We start from the raw sequence: 13,957 nt of genomic DNA on the forward strand, positions 1-13,957 counted from the left end.
CAATGTCTTTAACTGGATTCTCATTTATCAGTTCATCAGAGAGACAGAGTGTAATGTGAACACTTAGTGTCTGGACAATAATTGTCTCATGCTCTATCGCAACTATTTGGCCATGCTTTTCAAGTCAGAAAAAGAGGTTAGAAAGTGGAATAAAGTCCATTAAGTTGTATATCTAAAATAATAACGCAAGAAGGCAAGTTTTTCTAAATATTCAAAGTAAAAAGTGGCTTGCAAAGACAATTAATAGAACACAGATGGGCCTAGATTTACATTACCACTTTACAGTGGAAGGTGGAGGTTTGTGTTTTTGTCATTTAAAGGATATTTTAAAATGAGTGTTAACTCTGTAGTTGTCTAACATTAATTTTCCAAAAATGTGTTGCTGTTTACAAAGCCCCTTTAGAAACAGATTTACCATAAAACATATAGTTGAAAGAAGTTGTTCATCTGTCACGTGTGTATGTGTGTGCATGGTGTGCATGCGTGTGCTTGTGTGTGTAGGGAGAGAGGAAGGGGGAGGGAAAGAGAAGAGCTCCAATCTTCAGTCTCCTCCCCATAGGCTGAAAAACTGAAAATCTGGTATTTAAGCCCTCTAATTATACAGACTTCTTGCATTCCACTTCATTTTTAGGAAACAATGACAAAAATATTATCAGTGAAGAGTTCTGGGGATAATAAAAATGCAGGACAGCTCTCTGGGCCTTTCATGTTGTTACTTGTAACAATGTATAATAAGCTGTTTGGAACATAAGACCTCAACAAAGAAAAATGTTTGAAATTTATTTTATTGCCTTATTATTTTGTTTAGGAAGCTGCTCAAAAATAAGAGACAAAAGTGCTCCTTTAAAAATTAACATTAGGGGCACCTGGGTGGCTCGGTGGGTTAAGCCTGTGCCTTCAGCTCAGGTCATGATCTCCAGTCCTGGGATCAAGCCCCGCATCGGGCTCTCTGCTCAGCCGGGAGCCTGCTTCCCCTCTCTCTCTCTGCCTGGCTCTTTGCCTACTTGTGATCTCTGTCTGTCAAATAAATTAATAAAATCTTTTTAAAAAATTAACATTAATAGAAGATGTACAAGAAAATAAAAATAGGCACTAGATTAATTTTTGGTAAAGGATTTCCATATGGATGCATGGAAAAGTACTTTAATGAATAAAAAATGATACTGATACTTAAATTAGTAGAATAAAGGATTTATAACTAAAGTTGCCCCTTGCCAATCACACCAAATGTTAACTTTCAGCCTGTGATATTCATTATATGATAAATGATGTTTGAATTAGGCAAACTTCGATAAAACGTCATACTTTCACTCCACCAATATAATTTATATATTGTGCTACAAATAACACTTTTAACTAGGAGGGATCTTGTTCCTGAATATGAAAATTCTAACCAAAAACAAAGAATAAGAGATTGGTGCTGGTTACAAGGGTTTCCTGACTCTGTGCCCACTTGATGCTGACCTGGAACAGCAAACTGTTCCTCTTCTTCTTCTTTTTCTTCTTCCTTTTTTTTTTTTTTTTTTTTAATAGCTGCTTCCTTTCATTTAAATTCACAGCAAAGTAAAGGAGATTTTAAAAATATTAAATTTGTTTTCCATTTAAGTGCATGCTACTGGTTGAGCAGCTGAGGTTTTTGTTTTGTTTTGTTTTTTTGTTTGTTTATTTGTTTTTAAAGAGTAATAACTCCAACTAATAGACATGTCCTAACCGTATTTAGGTTTGGCCTTAGTGGCAATCTCTAGATATGAAGGAGGGAAATTATCTTCTACCTGTCTGGTATTCTGCTTTTGTTTCCATCATTTTCACATAGAAAGCCTGATCTCTTATTGTCTTCCCTGAGTGAGGCCAGAATTTTGAAAATCAAGTGTGTGCGTAAAGAGAGGTTAGAGGACCACTGTGCGTAGTTAGAGAAAGGGTTCAGTGATATTATTTGCTTGTGAAAAATATTTATCTTGTACCTTATTGAAGGGTATATGCTTCCAAATAAACTGAAAGACTTGGTGTACCTCTTAGTTACTCCCATGGATTAGTTAAAAATCGGGAAGGAAGGTCTGATCCAGCACATAATAATGGAAAATAGACATAATATATGCCATTCGGTTTGGTACAGAATGAATCGTATTACATTTTTACTTAGTGACCACACTCATAGTAAGAGCACTGAGTAAAAGGAAGCCAGCTTCTGAGGCTAGCTATGAGATGATCATGCTGTGCGCCTTTGTAGAAAGTCATTTGACTTCTCTCGGACTTTCTTTATTCCCCTTGACTAAATGGCTACAGAAGTCTCTTATAGTTCTAAAAGCTGAGGCTTCCAGTTGCTCATTCTGTGTTCTGGTTTTGAATTTTGTTAACATTATTAAATACTTTGCCTCATTATTCCCTGAAGAGGTCGAAGGGTCCCTTTTGAAAAAAGGAGTAATGGTAATTTTATAATGGCACTCCTTTAAAAAGGTAAAAAAAGAACTAACTAAAGCATCGAGTTTGCTGTAACTAAATATTTCATAGAGCTTCAAACATTACAATTGAGCTACTATTTCCACACATTTTCCACTCTGGTCCTGGCTTGGTCGGGGTAAGATAGCCATTCCTCAGGAGACCGGCGATCGTCAGTCCTAGATGCTGGGGTCCAAGATGGAACCAAGAAGCCCTTTTTTGATAGGTCGTACTGCCTGAGTTTGAACTTGGCCCTGTCTCTTACTTGTAACCTTTGGGCACTTAGCCTCTTGGAGCTTCAGGTTTTTCCTGTGTGGAGATGGGTGCAGTGACCCATGTAAAGTCACCTTGAGATTCAATGAGGTGGCTTATGGAAGACACAGATAAGAGCTTTAGCATATATTAGCAATCGGTAAATTTTCACCAATTCCTGCCTTTCAGAACAAGGCATCCTTTGATCTGTACTTCTGTACCAGTAATTGTCCACATCCCACAATTAGTCACTTAATTTCAAGCTGTCACTCATTGTTGTCCCTTGTGTGGCAGATTGGGTTTGAAGTGAATGATTTCCATAGTTTTCTCTTTTTTCAGAAGAACTGAAGAGAATTAAAAGTAATCTGGATGTGCCTTGGACCTGTATCTGTCTCTCGGTTGGTTTGTTTATACATGGAGATTCTATTTTCAAATACATTCTCTGTAGGGCTCAGAGGGTTGTTATTTACAAACCACTCTCCGGAGGAGTCAGCATGTCTGCCTTTGGATGAGGAAATGTCAGGGAAAGCCAGAGGTGGGATAGCAGGAAAGGGCAGGCCAGGTTTGTTCTCCAAAACACGGAAGAGGTTAGTTTGTGACCAAATGAGGCAAATACATTAAATTGTTGCAGTTTTATACTTTTCACATTTTCTTATGCAGATATTCCATTCTTGATGAGTTTCTGACTAGTAGCATATTGAAACTTAAAAACGTGACAAAGAGGGTAGAGTGATCATGTTGAATATTTATTTTTTGTTATATTGACTTATCCTCATCCTCTTCAAAGTACGAGGATGTGTCTTATGAGCAAAGCTTTATGTTTATAGTTAGTCTTTTCTCTCTTCCTGGTGCTGTGTAGACAATTGGTCTCCAAACTTACTTGCCAATACTTCAGGTGCTCTTTAGGATCTAATTACCATCTCGTGTTTTCCACACGTGTTCCTTACACTTTATAATTATGGTGCTCACTTACATAAATTAAATTCAAAAAGAAATCCCTTATCTCAGGGCTTAGTAGACTTTTTTTTTTCCCCCTCATGCTGCTGGAGCCTATCTTTGAGCTCAGTCATTCTACATATGATACCAGTGTCTTACTTGGAACTGCCCTAAAAATCCCCAGAATATTCCCAATAATATGAAAATTGGCAGCTGTCTTCACAAGCCAGAGGACATTTAACAGATACAAACCATGTTTGGGGGTGGAAATTTAGGAGAATTGTTATTAAATACCAGATCTTCATTCTAAGAGAAAATCTTTTTCCAGATTTTGTTATTAAAAGAGAGATTTTCACCTTGCCCAGATAAATAGGTATTATTATTTACAGAGGCAGTAAGAGGGGATAAACTGAATGACCTACGCAGATCTTTTCAAATTTAAAAATTGTGTGATTTTGAGTTCTAAGATACTAAGAAGTTACTGATGTTGCCACACAAATGCAAAACTTAATTTTTTACTAGCCAGTGTTGGAGGAAAAATTGAAATGAAAAGGACAGTATTCTACATCCTGTAGTCTGGAGCTATTACTCTGGGTCCATAAATTTGTAAACCGTAAATTACACTGCACCTTATTACCACACACATGAAAAGTGCAATGGATTTCAGTAGCACACACCATGTTATTTATAATCCATTATACTCATAAGTAATTGAATTCAAAGCATAATTTTTAAAAAGAAATTAATCCTACCTGCTTGTAGTCACACTAACCTACAGCATAAACACCTGGATTTATTGGCAGTGGGAGATTTGGTGCCTCCATCTGTTTGGAACGACCACAGTCTTAGGCATCAATGAAGACAACTTGTAATCTGAGTGTTGCAATTCTCTTCCCTACCAAGAAAAAAAAAAAGTGTTCACTGTATAGAATCATGTCCTTAAAGAACTGGAATCCATCGCGCAACTATAAATTCAGCCGGCTTATAAGGACCTACTCAGAAATGGCTGCGTTTTTTATCTGGTTTTCCACCATACCTTTCCTCCTCTTCCCATTTCCAGTCTCCTTGACCTCCGTTCAGTTCTTCACGCATGCCCTGTACCCTCGCACTGTTCTCACTCCCCTGCCGCTGCCCCCACCACAGGACTTTTTGCACATCCCCCCTCTGTGCTTTGTCCAGTACATTCCTACTCATCCTTCAAATCTCAGTTCAGTAGCTGCCTCCGTAAGGAAGCTTTCTATGACCCTGTAATTAGGTCAAATCCACTTATTCTAATAAACACCTTAGCACTGGCAATGATGGTGATTTGACATTTATTATTTGTGATTCTTTAATACTATCTGTCTCTTCCCCTGGAAGTGCATTACCTGAGAGAAGATAGTGCTGGTTTTTGTTGACCACTTTATTCCCAGGGCCCCCCAGCATATATTATGTGCTCAGTGAATGTGCGCAGAATCAGACAGTGAATGGATGGAAGAGAATGTAAAAAGCATCAGTAGCTTTTTAAAAATCATGTCCTTGGGGAGCCTGGGTGGCTCAGTGGGTTAAGCCTCTACTTTTGGCTCAGGTCATGATCCCAGGGTCCTAGGATCAAGCCCCACATCGGGCTCTCTGCTCAGTGGGGAGACTGCTTCCCCCCTCTCTCTCTGCCTGCCTCTCTGCCTACTTGTGATCTCCCTCTCTGTCAAATAAATAAATAAAATTTTTAAAAATATATATAAAGAAAAAATCATGTCCTTTTACAAATCCATGAAAATGGTGAAGCTATGAAGAGGAAGTAATCTAAAGTGACAAAAGGAAAACAAGAGGAGGGCAGATAATAGAAGATGAGTTAGTGAAAGGCTGAGAGGGTAGTGATAGTATTAACAGCAGAAACAGCCACAAGAGGTATAAAGTTCTAAGAAGTTTTATGGAGGAAGTCAGTGTATGCGGAAAAAAACCTGCACATTTCCAATAATCATGAGGAAAACATTGGGCCATGCATGCTAGAGCACGTTCATCGTGACTTGTGGACATATGTAGTAGGACTCTCAAAGGAATTTCAACGATGAAATGATATCTCAGGTAATAAAGTGCAGTCAGCTCGTGTACTGGCGGTTGTATGGGCTATTCTAAAGTAGATATGGATATATCTATATAAAACATGTATTTATGTATAGTATTTATTTTTATATATAATATAGATATGGTTTAAATATGGATAAATGAATGACAAAAAAGTTTAAACTTGGTACAAAATTTGAAGAAGATGAATATAACCCTTTTATTTATCACGTAATATCCTACATATATTCTTGCTACTAGAAAATTACAGAGAGGAAAAAGAACTCAGGATATGAAATTCTACGTTCTGATGTCAAATCCTCAAATCTTCAGGCTCTACAGCCTTTTTCCATCACCTGATTTCTTAGCTGTAGGACAGGAACTGTCTCCCAAATCTATAAATCCTCTGTTCCCTCAAACTCTCTTAGCACAGTAGTACGAATTTCACTTGTACCTGTCAAGAATAAAGTCAGCTCTTCGAGGACATGCTGCTGGCCACTGATAGCAAGCAAATGAGAAGTGTTGGACTGAATCCCCCTCCACCCACCTCTTTTTTTTTCCTCCTCTGTGCTATGTTGGCTTTGTGTTTTGGACTGTCATTTAACCTCTTTGACCTTAACTATCCTTTGCGACAGTCAATGAAATATTGTCTTTTCTTGTAAATTTAGAAAACATTTGGTATCATTTTGTAACTTTTCTTGTACCACTGAGTCTTTTAAAAGAGGCAGCAAAAGTTTTGTCTGATTAGAAGTAGCTTCAGGTTACAAAGCACCGATAGAGTTGATTCTCTAGGAAAAGATCAGAGGGTTTCTCAATATTTAAGCCAGTACTCACTGAAAAGATAAAAGGCTTTATTAGCAAATATAATGGCTACACAGGCTGATTTACATTCACAGGGTGAATCTGTTCTTTCTAATAGAGACACAGCATTAAGTAACCAGATTGGGCTTCTTTGTTGCAAGTGAACAATGACCAGTCTTCCAATTTTACCTCCCTTTCTCATCCTTTGCATTCCCACACCATGACCTACTTCAGAGGCTCGGTGTGTCTCTGTCATTAAGGCCTGGGTCCTTGTCATTAAGTAGTGGCCCTAGGGCACCACCACAGGACCATGGGACACAGAGGAGCTATACTCCTACCATCACTTAGTCATTTTTTTGTGTGTGTGCATTCATCAATATGTCGAGAGTGGACTCCATTCTGCATGTGGGATAGATGCTGGAATGTGAGGAGACAAAGAAGAGGGGAGTATGTATTGTTAATAGCTCCCTCCAAAGAAGTGTGTACTTTCATTAAAAAAGGAAAGCCCTTGGGGCACCTGGGTGACTCAGTTAAGTGTCTGATCTCTGCTCAGGTCATGATCTCAGGGTCCTGGATCTCAGGAATCCCAAGTTGGGCTCCCAGCTCAGTGGCTCAGTGGGGAGTCCTCTTGTCCCTCTGCCCCTCCCCCTACTCATGTGCTCTCACTCTCACTCTCTCTTTCAAATAAATAAATTCTTTAAAAAATAAAATAAAAGCCCTTATAATCTTAACTCATTTACGTATCTTCGGCTTTTGTTGGGATTATGAACTGAGGACAAATTGTACTGTATGATTCCCTTTTATGGTCTAACTTGCCACCTTTCATCTTACAGAATATGTAGAAATGTAATTACATGGGAAATTACTTAATATCTTATCACAGATTCCTTGTAATTCTAAGCAGTCATTTCATCTCTTCAGATTGTATCATCAGATTATCTATCTGTTCATTCCTGGGTTTTTTCTGACCAGATGGGATGGGAGAGATCAGAGTGAGGAGGAATCAGCTCCAGCACGGTGGTGGGGGATGGGAAGGGGGGGGATGTGGTTTTCAGTAGAGCACGTGCCATTAAAATAACAGTAAACCCGTGCTCCGTTGTGTGTGTTCTCTAGAGGAGAAGCTCAGGTCCTCACCAAAGCTGAAGCATTTGGGGAAAGAGGGAAAGGACAAGTGGTGTCACTTCCTGAAATCACACTTATTTAAACAATAATCCCGGCGGCTCCTTCACTCCCGTTTTCACCCGGCATCTGCAGATAGAGTAAGATGGAGAGACACAAGAGAATGCCACCTTTGTGGAAATGTTGGAAGGGGATTTAGAGGCCATTCTCTTTCAGCCATAACCAAATAAATTGCATGGGATTGAAACAGTGCAGGTCATTTGGAGAAACACAGCCCACGGACCTTTACATTTCTAAGGCAGCCCAAATTTCAAATTAATCCCTTCTTTTATGCCTTGCTTTGGAAAGATGGCTAAGATTAAACCTAGAAAGAAAGAATTTAATTTCAGTTTTGCAAAGACATTTTCAATAGTTTCAAAAATACATCTTTCTCTTTGAATAAAAAGCCTTTGCAAAAAAGTTGATCTGCGAATGCATATTAAAAAGCAGCCTGCTCTAGAATGGAGCCGTGAACCTGTGAACTGCACAGAGGCTGTAAAATGCCAGAGCTCCGTCCCGAGGGAGTTGACATTATTCATTAAACCCCTCTGTAGTTGGAATCCCAGCGACCGTGTCAGCCCAGGTTCAGAGTGAAGACACTCACCTCTACACCTTCGCCAAGTTTGGTGAAGGGAAGGAAGATAGAGGAGAAGGCTGATTACTGGCAGATAAAGAAGGAAACTTCACAGAATTTTTTATCTACTCAAAAAGCAAGAAAGGAGAGTTAAAGTTAAATATAGGGTGTGTCTCTCCTTTCGTCCTTTTAACGTCTCCCAGATCAGATGACTTCCTGCTTTCAGATTGACGTTAGTCACTGTGCCCCTACTGTAAGTCTTTAGCTTCACAAATCCCGAGTAGAGGGTTCCCTGTAATACCTAGGCAGACGGTCCCGGGTCATTCGATAATACTGCGTGTCCATTTTGTATGTCGCACACTCTGTGGATCACAGAAATGCAGGTAAGAGCCTGCTTGTGGCTTGAAAGGGAAGATGGACAAAGAGGAAGCATTAATGTGTTAGTGGAAGGTGTTGAGTAGAAGGTGTAATGTGTTTATGTGCTAAATCCAGTGTGAAGGCCGGTATGTATAGCGTGAGAGAGAGAACGGCACGGACCAATTGCTTGGGGAAGGGTTTCAGGAGCAGCTGAACCTTTGCCAAGCTCCTCGCTTGCTCGCTTGGGCCTTAAGATTGGAACTGATGGGGGGAAGAAGAGGTACAGCAAAGACAAAGTTTGAGAGCAGAAATAAACGCGGGCTGTGGAGAAGCATGTTCATGAAAGGGGCCCACCTTTGGAGCCCACACACGGCCATGGGAATGTCATTCAGATTCTAACATGCCATATGATCCCGGGGAAGTTTCTAAACATTCCTGAGTTCCTGTTTGAGTCGTGGACTGGAGCTAGGATTGTTAAATATTCAGGACTTTTGCGAGCTGGTTGTGAAGGCATGGTAGGAGAATTTACCCCATGGGAATTAACAAGCACAACATATCTAGGCTCTTTTTTGTAAAGCTGGTCTACCAGAATATCACTGCCCTGATTCCTCCTTAATTAAGCAAGGATTATAGATCTGCCTATGCATATTGCTGTGTAGGGTACAGATAATGTAGAAAATGTCTAGAATGTTTAGAATCAACACAGATGACTCTCAAGAATGAGAGTTTCAGGTTAAATGTGATATTGTGAACAGAAAGGTCTCATCAGAGGAGTGGCAAGGTTGGAGTTAAGCAGGTAGACTGAGCTAGTCAGAGGACAGTGGTCCTTCACTACCTCAGCACCGACATATGATTTTGGATGTGATTCTTCATACTTGTTTTTACCACAAAATGACTTTACTTCTATTCTTTAGGAGGGAGAATTGAGCTCTTCTCACTATATTAATCCATAAATGACATCGAAGTCTTCCCTAATAGACAGTTGGTTTATGATTACTTCTGAGCTACGGAGGACTTGTATGATTCCTGAACAATGTTTAGAGAGCATGTAGGAAGGACCATTGGAGTACGTCGCGTCACCTCAACCGTCAACATTTCTTTTACTGAAGGGGACAGAAATCTTTTCTGTTACTAGGTTTGCTTCAGCTATTTAGCTTATAGTATAATCTGAGGTAACAACTGATGAATAATTAGCTCTGTTAGGATACAAAACTAATTTTAAGATTACTTTGTGATTATTAACCTAAAGCTCAAGAATGAGCAGTTTTCTTCTGTTGGGATCGCCTCCCATCTGTGACCCAGCTGTGTCAAATTTTATTCCTTAAATTCAAGACACTTGGCTTGGTTTGCTACACTCTCTGAGAATACAACTACCTGTGATGAATCTAATGATTTTTTTTTTTCACTGTTCACATGACAAAAATCTGAAGAATGAATGATTGGTCTCTGTTTTGTTTTTGCTTTTCCAACATCATGGTGGACAAAGAACTCTCTTCATTTCTGTTGTTGTTATGACTACATTCTGCTCTTCTTCTTCCTTTCCAAGCCATCCTGGCAAAAGAATGTAGAGTTCAGATTTTTGGAATCTAGAAAGAAAATGTTTATCTACCCAAATAATTCCTTCTGTTGTATTTGCTGTAGACGGCTAATGCCACTAAAAGCAAAAGTTTCCCATGGTAAGTGTAGCAGTTTCCAAGAAAATGTTGCTGGTTCACTTTTTTGAGTATTTTCAAATTTGAGAGCTTTCAGATCTTAGTAAAATATTTTATTTGAAAATATTTTAATGTAGGCAAGTGCGAGTGAAATTCTATAAATGGATTTGACTAAAAAAAATCCAATTTTCACATAAAGCAAGAGAAAGGTCTAATGGCTTGCAGTTTGTTGGTCTCATTATATAATTGCTTTCCAAAGCTACCATGGGGGCTCCCGCCTGCAAAATATGCCCAACCTATTCTTGAAAGACCTTTCTTGCCATCACAGATGCCAGCACCAAATGCCAGGCAAAGTTGGCACCTGCAAAATCACTGTCATTACTCATTAGCAGGCATCAGAATGTCCTAATAATACTTTTTGCCACTATCGAATCCTGTGGAGACATCAATTAAACATGTCTTACTTGCCAAGTCATGTGATCTGCTTTCCCTGTGCCTGATAAAGCCAAGTGAGACCATTTGGGTAGGTTGGATAAAGAAACACCTTGAAGAGTTTGGCTGTGGAAAGAGAAATTCTTTCCATCCATATTACTGCAGTGGAATTCAGAACTCTAGAAAACCCTATGTGCTTTTCCCACCATATGGCTGGCTGTTGCTCAGTTGCCCTACTTAGAGAACATCAAGTATTCAATGGAAGGCATATTCCTACTCAGAAAATAACCAACATATTAAGACTTCTTTACGGTTTCAGTGACCTAGATACAGACTTGTGAATAAATCAAACCTGAATTTTATCGGGTCAGATTGAGTATCTGAAGCTAGATAAACGGAACAGGCTTTGTTAATTCATTGTCCAGAAGGACTATTTTTAACCCTTTTGTATAATTCTTAAAATCAACTCGGCTGAAGCTATGTGAGAGAGAAGAGAGTATCCTGAACTTCTGTAGGGGGAGAAGACAGTAACGGAGACCGCCTTGCCTGCTCGCAAGGCAGCAGTTCTGGGAGACAAGTGTGGAACTGAACTTTCATTAGATGCCCCTGGGAAGGCAGGTAGGAAAGTTCAGGCAACCCTGTGATTATTGCACTAACTGAGGAGGACTGAGCCATTAAGAAAATCTCCTCTGGTCTTGGCGAGGCCAGTCGTCCAAAGGCTGCAAAAGTGGAACAGAGCCTGGGAGAGGAAACGGAATCAGTGACGGGCGATGAAGGACAGTGATTGCAGAATAAATTCTCATCACATCCGGGCTGCACCCACGGCTCAGGACATGCTTCCCACCACTCCCAGGTGAAACGTGGTGTCAAGTCCGTGTTGGAGCTTTTGCTTTGCCTCAGTGTCCTTCCCGGAGTGCCGCTGCATGGAGGTCATTCCCACGAAGCTCATTTCTCCGGCCTAAACTAGTGTGGGGGCCACGTGTGTCTTAGAAATAAAAATAATGAAACAGAACGACTCACTGTGCAGAAGTAATGTGGAAGACAAATGTATGGAGAAGCCATGGCAATGCTTTTAGCAATCACAGAAGAGTTTATTAATAGGAAACATTGCCCCATATCTCCTACAAATACAGATTAGACGTTGAAAGAACTCACACATAGTAAAAGCATGTTTGTTTAAAACCCAAGTAACTCATCCACTATATAAAAATTTCTAGGAGATTTTGAATCAGGATTCAGTTTGCATTCACTTTTTTTACTTCTTAGCATCACCCTTAGCTTCCCACATACCACCTGTCTTAAGATGAGATAAACGAACATGAGGCCCTAAACTCTACCACGGGTGGTGCCTTAGCCAGGGAAAGGATTCACAGACACTTGATCAGCATCAGTTTCACGTGTGGTAATAAAAAAAAAACAAATTTAATCTGCACAAACTGTAATTTTCATGCTGGGATCATTTAGATTCCAGCAGTCTCTGTATTGATTCAAGAAAACTATTTTCATTGTGCTTTTTTAATGAGGATGCCCGGTGCAAAATCATACTCGAGTCCTGGAGAACTTCTTGGTTTTCAAAAGTGCAGCCAATAGAACTTCAGTGGTTGGGAAAAATGGGCTTGCTATCTGTAGACTTACAGAACATTAAGACCAAGTATACGAAATTTGATGAAAAGTAGGGTAGTAGCTATTTTGAAATACTGACTGATATACTAGTGCGTTAAGATTAGAGACTATACCTAAAAAAGATAAGTAGATAAGCTTGGGACATTGCCTTTTTATAGTCTTCTTATCAGAATATCTGCAACCACTCCATTTTCCTGAATTTTCTATGAATTCTCTTTTCTAGTATGTGGCTACCTGCCACTTCCCAACCAAAGAAGGAAGACTTTAGGCAGGGATGATGGGTGGAGAGACCACAGAGGTGGCTGTCTTGCGTTGTGGCCCTGACAAGTTGATTATATATTGGAAGATGTGGCTGGCGGGGGAGCCACATCCCAGTTTCTGACATTAGTCTCCGCAGATATTCATCATCCGAAGCAGCTGCTTTAGGAGAAAGTTAGGGAACCTCTGAGAACGCAGAGGTAACACTCATTTGCTCATGGGTGCATATGAATACAGCCGCCCCCCAAGGAGTCCCAGCAACAATTAATTACAGTCACCCCATTCTGTAGAAACAACAGAAAAGCATTTTAAAACTTTTGAAATTCCACAGAGAGTGCATTTATTTTAAAATCTGTAGCTCATATCTGTGATATAGTAATACAAATGTGTGCATATACCATATGTGTGGTAGATAAACTATTACCTTATGAATCAGAAAGGTCCATGTTCAAGGCATCTCTGGTTAGTAGAAATCTGTCCTTTGCTACCCTGTTTTGGATCTGATTAATTATGCATCACACACACACACACACACACACACACACACACACGTGCAAACTCCAGTGACTGATCAGAGGCTGACGTTTTACAGGCTAACTTTTTTGACTTGGCTGCTCGTTCATAAAATACTAATGCAATATACAATCCCCACGCAGACTTCCGTCTTCTCTGCAAAGTATGGAGACCCACATGCTGCAAAGCTCGCTGTGGGCTCCTGGCTCAGAAACCGTTCTCTCAGCACTCTCCTGACATTATTAATGGCCCTGATGTACAAACCCAGAATAAAATAGAATTAAAATCCAAAGTTAATTTCAAGCTCCATTAGAAATTAAAGGTGTTGGCAAAGAAATCAATATTTGCCCAGTACAAAATGACTAAATTCAAAGCAATTAATTCTATTATTTTGTAACTTCTAAAAACTATAAAGGACCTTCAAACTATAAAGTGTTACCACGCTCACACATATACACAATATGTAACTAAAAATAATGACAATGATTTCTAGAAGCAAGACACAAAAATCTATTTTATTATTTTGTAACCATACCATGTAGTATACTCACTAAAAATGTGTGTCTTAAAATAGAGCCAATTATTCTATACAATCCATGGCTATTTCCAACAATTACCAACCCTCAGTTGTAAATCTGGGAGGATTTAAGGGACAGAAACAAGGCAAAAGAGCAAAGAGATTTATTTAAATGGAATAGATGTATCCATTTCCTTAATTTTACTTTCTTTTTTCCAGCTTTTTTTTCAAAGTATTGCTATAGATTAACAAACAAATGGTCTTAAAACACTGTAGTTCTAACTAGTATAAAGTATTTTGCAACCTGTAGGGTTATAGGTCATAAAAGACATTAAAGTAACAGTCAGTAAAAACTTTTTCATGACAGAGGGGCACCTGGGTGGCTCAGTAGGTTAAGCATCTGCC

The 13,957-nt window shown here is 39.4% G+C and overlaps 1 protein-coding gene across 1 annotated transcript in view; it reads left to right on the top strand.

The window, feature by feature from the left end:
• Positions 1–13,957, top strand: part of LOC111154452 (contactin associated protein like 2) — a 2,043,877-nt gene that overhangs the window by 1,266,769 nt on the left and 763,151 nt on the right. The gene's annotated exons all lie outside the window — the stretch shown is intronic.

Source organism: Enhydra lutris, unplaced genomic scaffold, assembly GCF_002288905.1.
Source record: "Enhydra lutris kenyoni isolate GAN:26980312 unplaced genomic scaffold, ASM228890v2 scaffoldscaffold37, whole genome shotgun sequence".
NCBI classification, from domain to species: domain Eukaryota; kingdom Metazoa; phylum Chordata; class Mammalia; order Carnivora; family Mustelidae; genus Enhydra; species Enhydra lutris.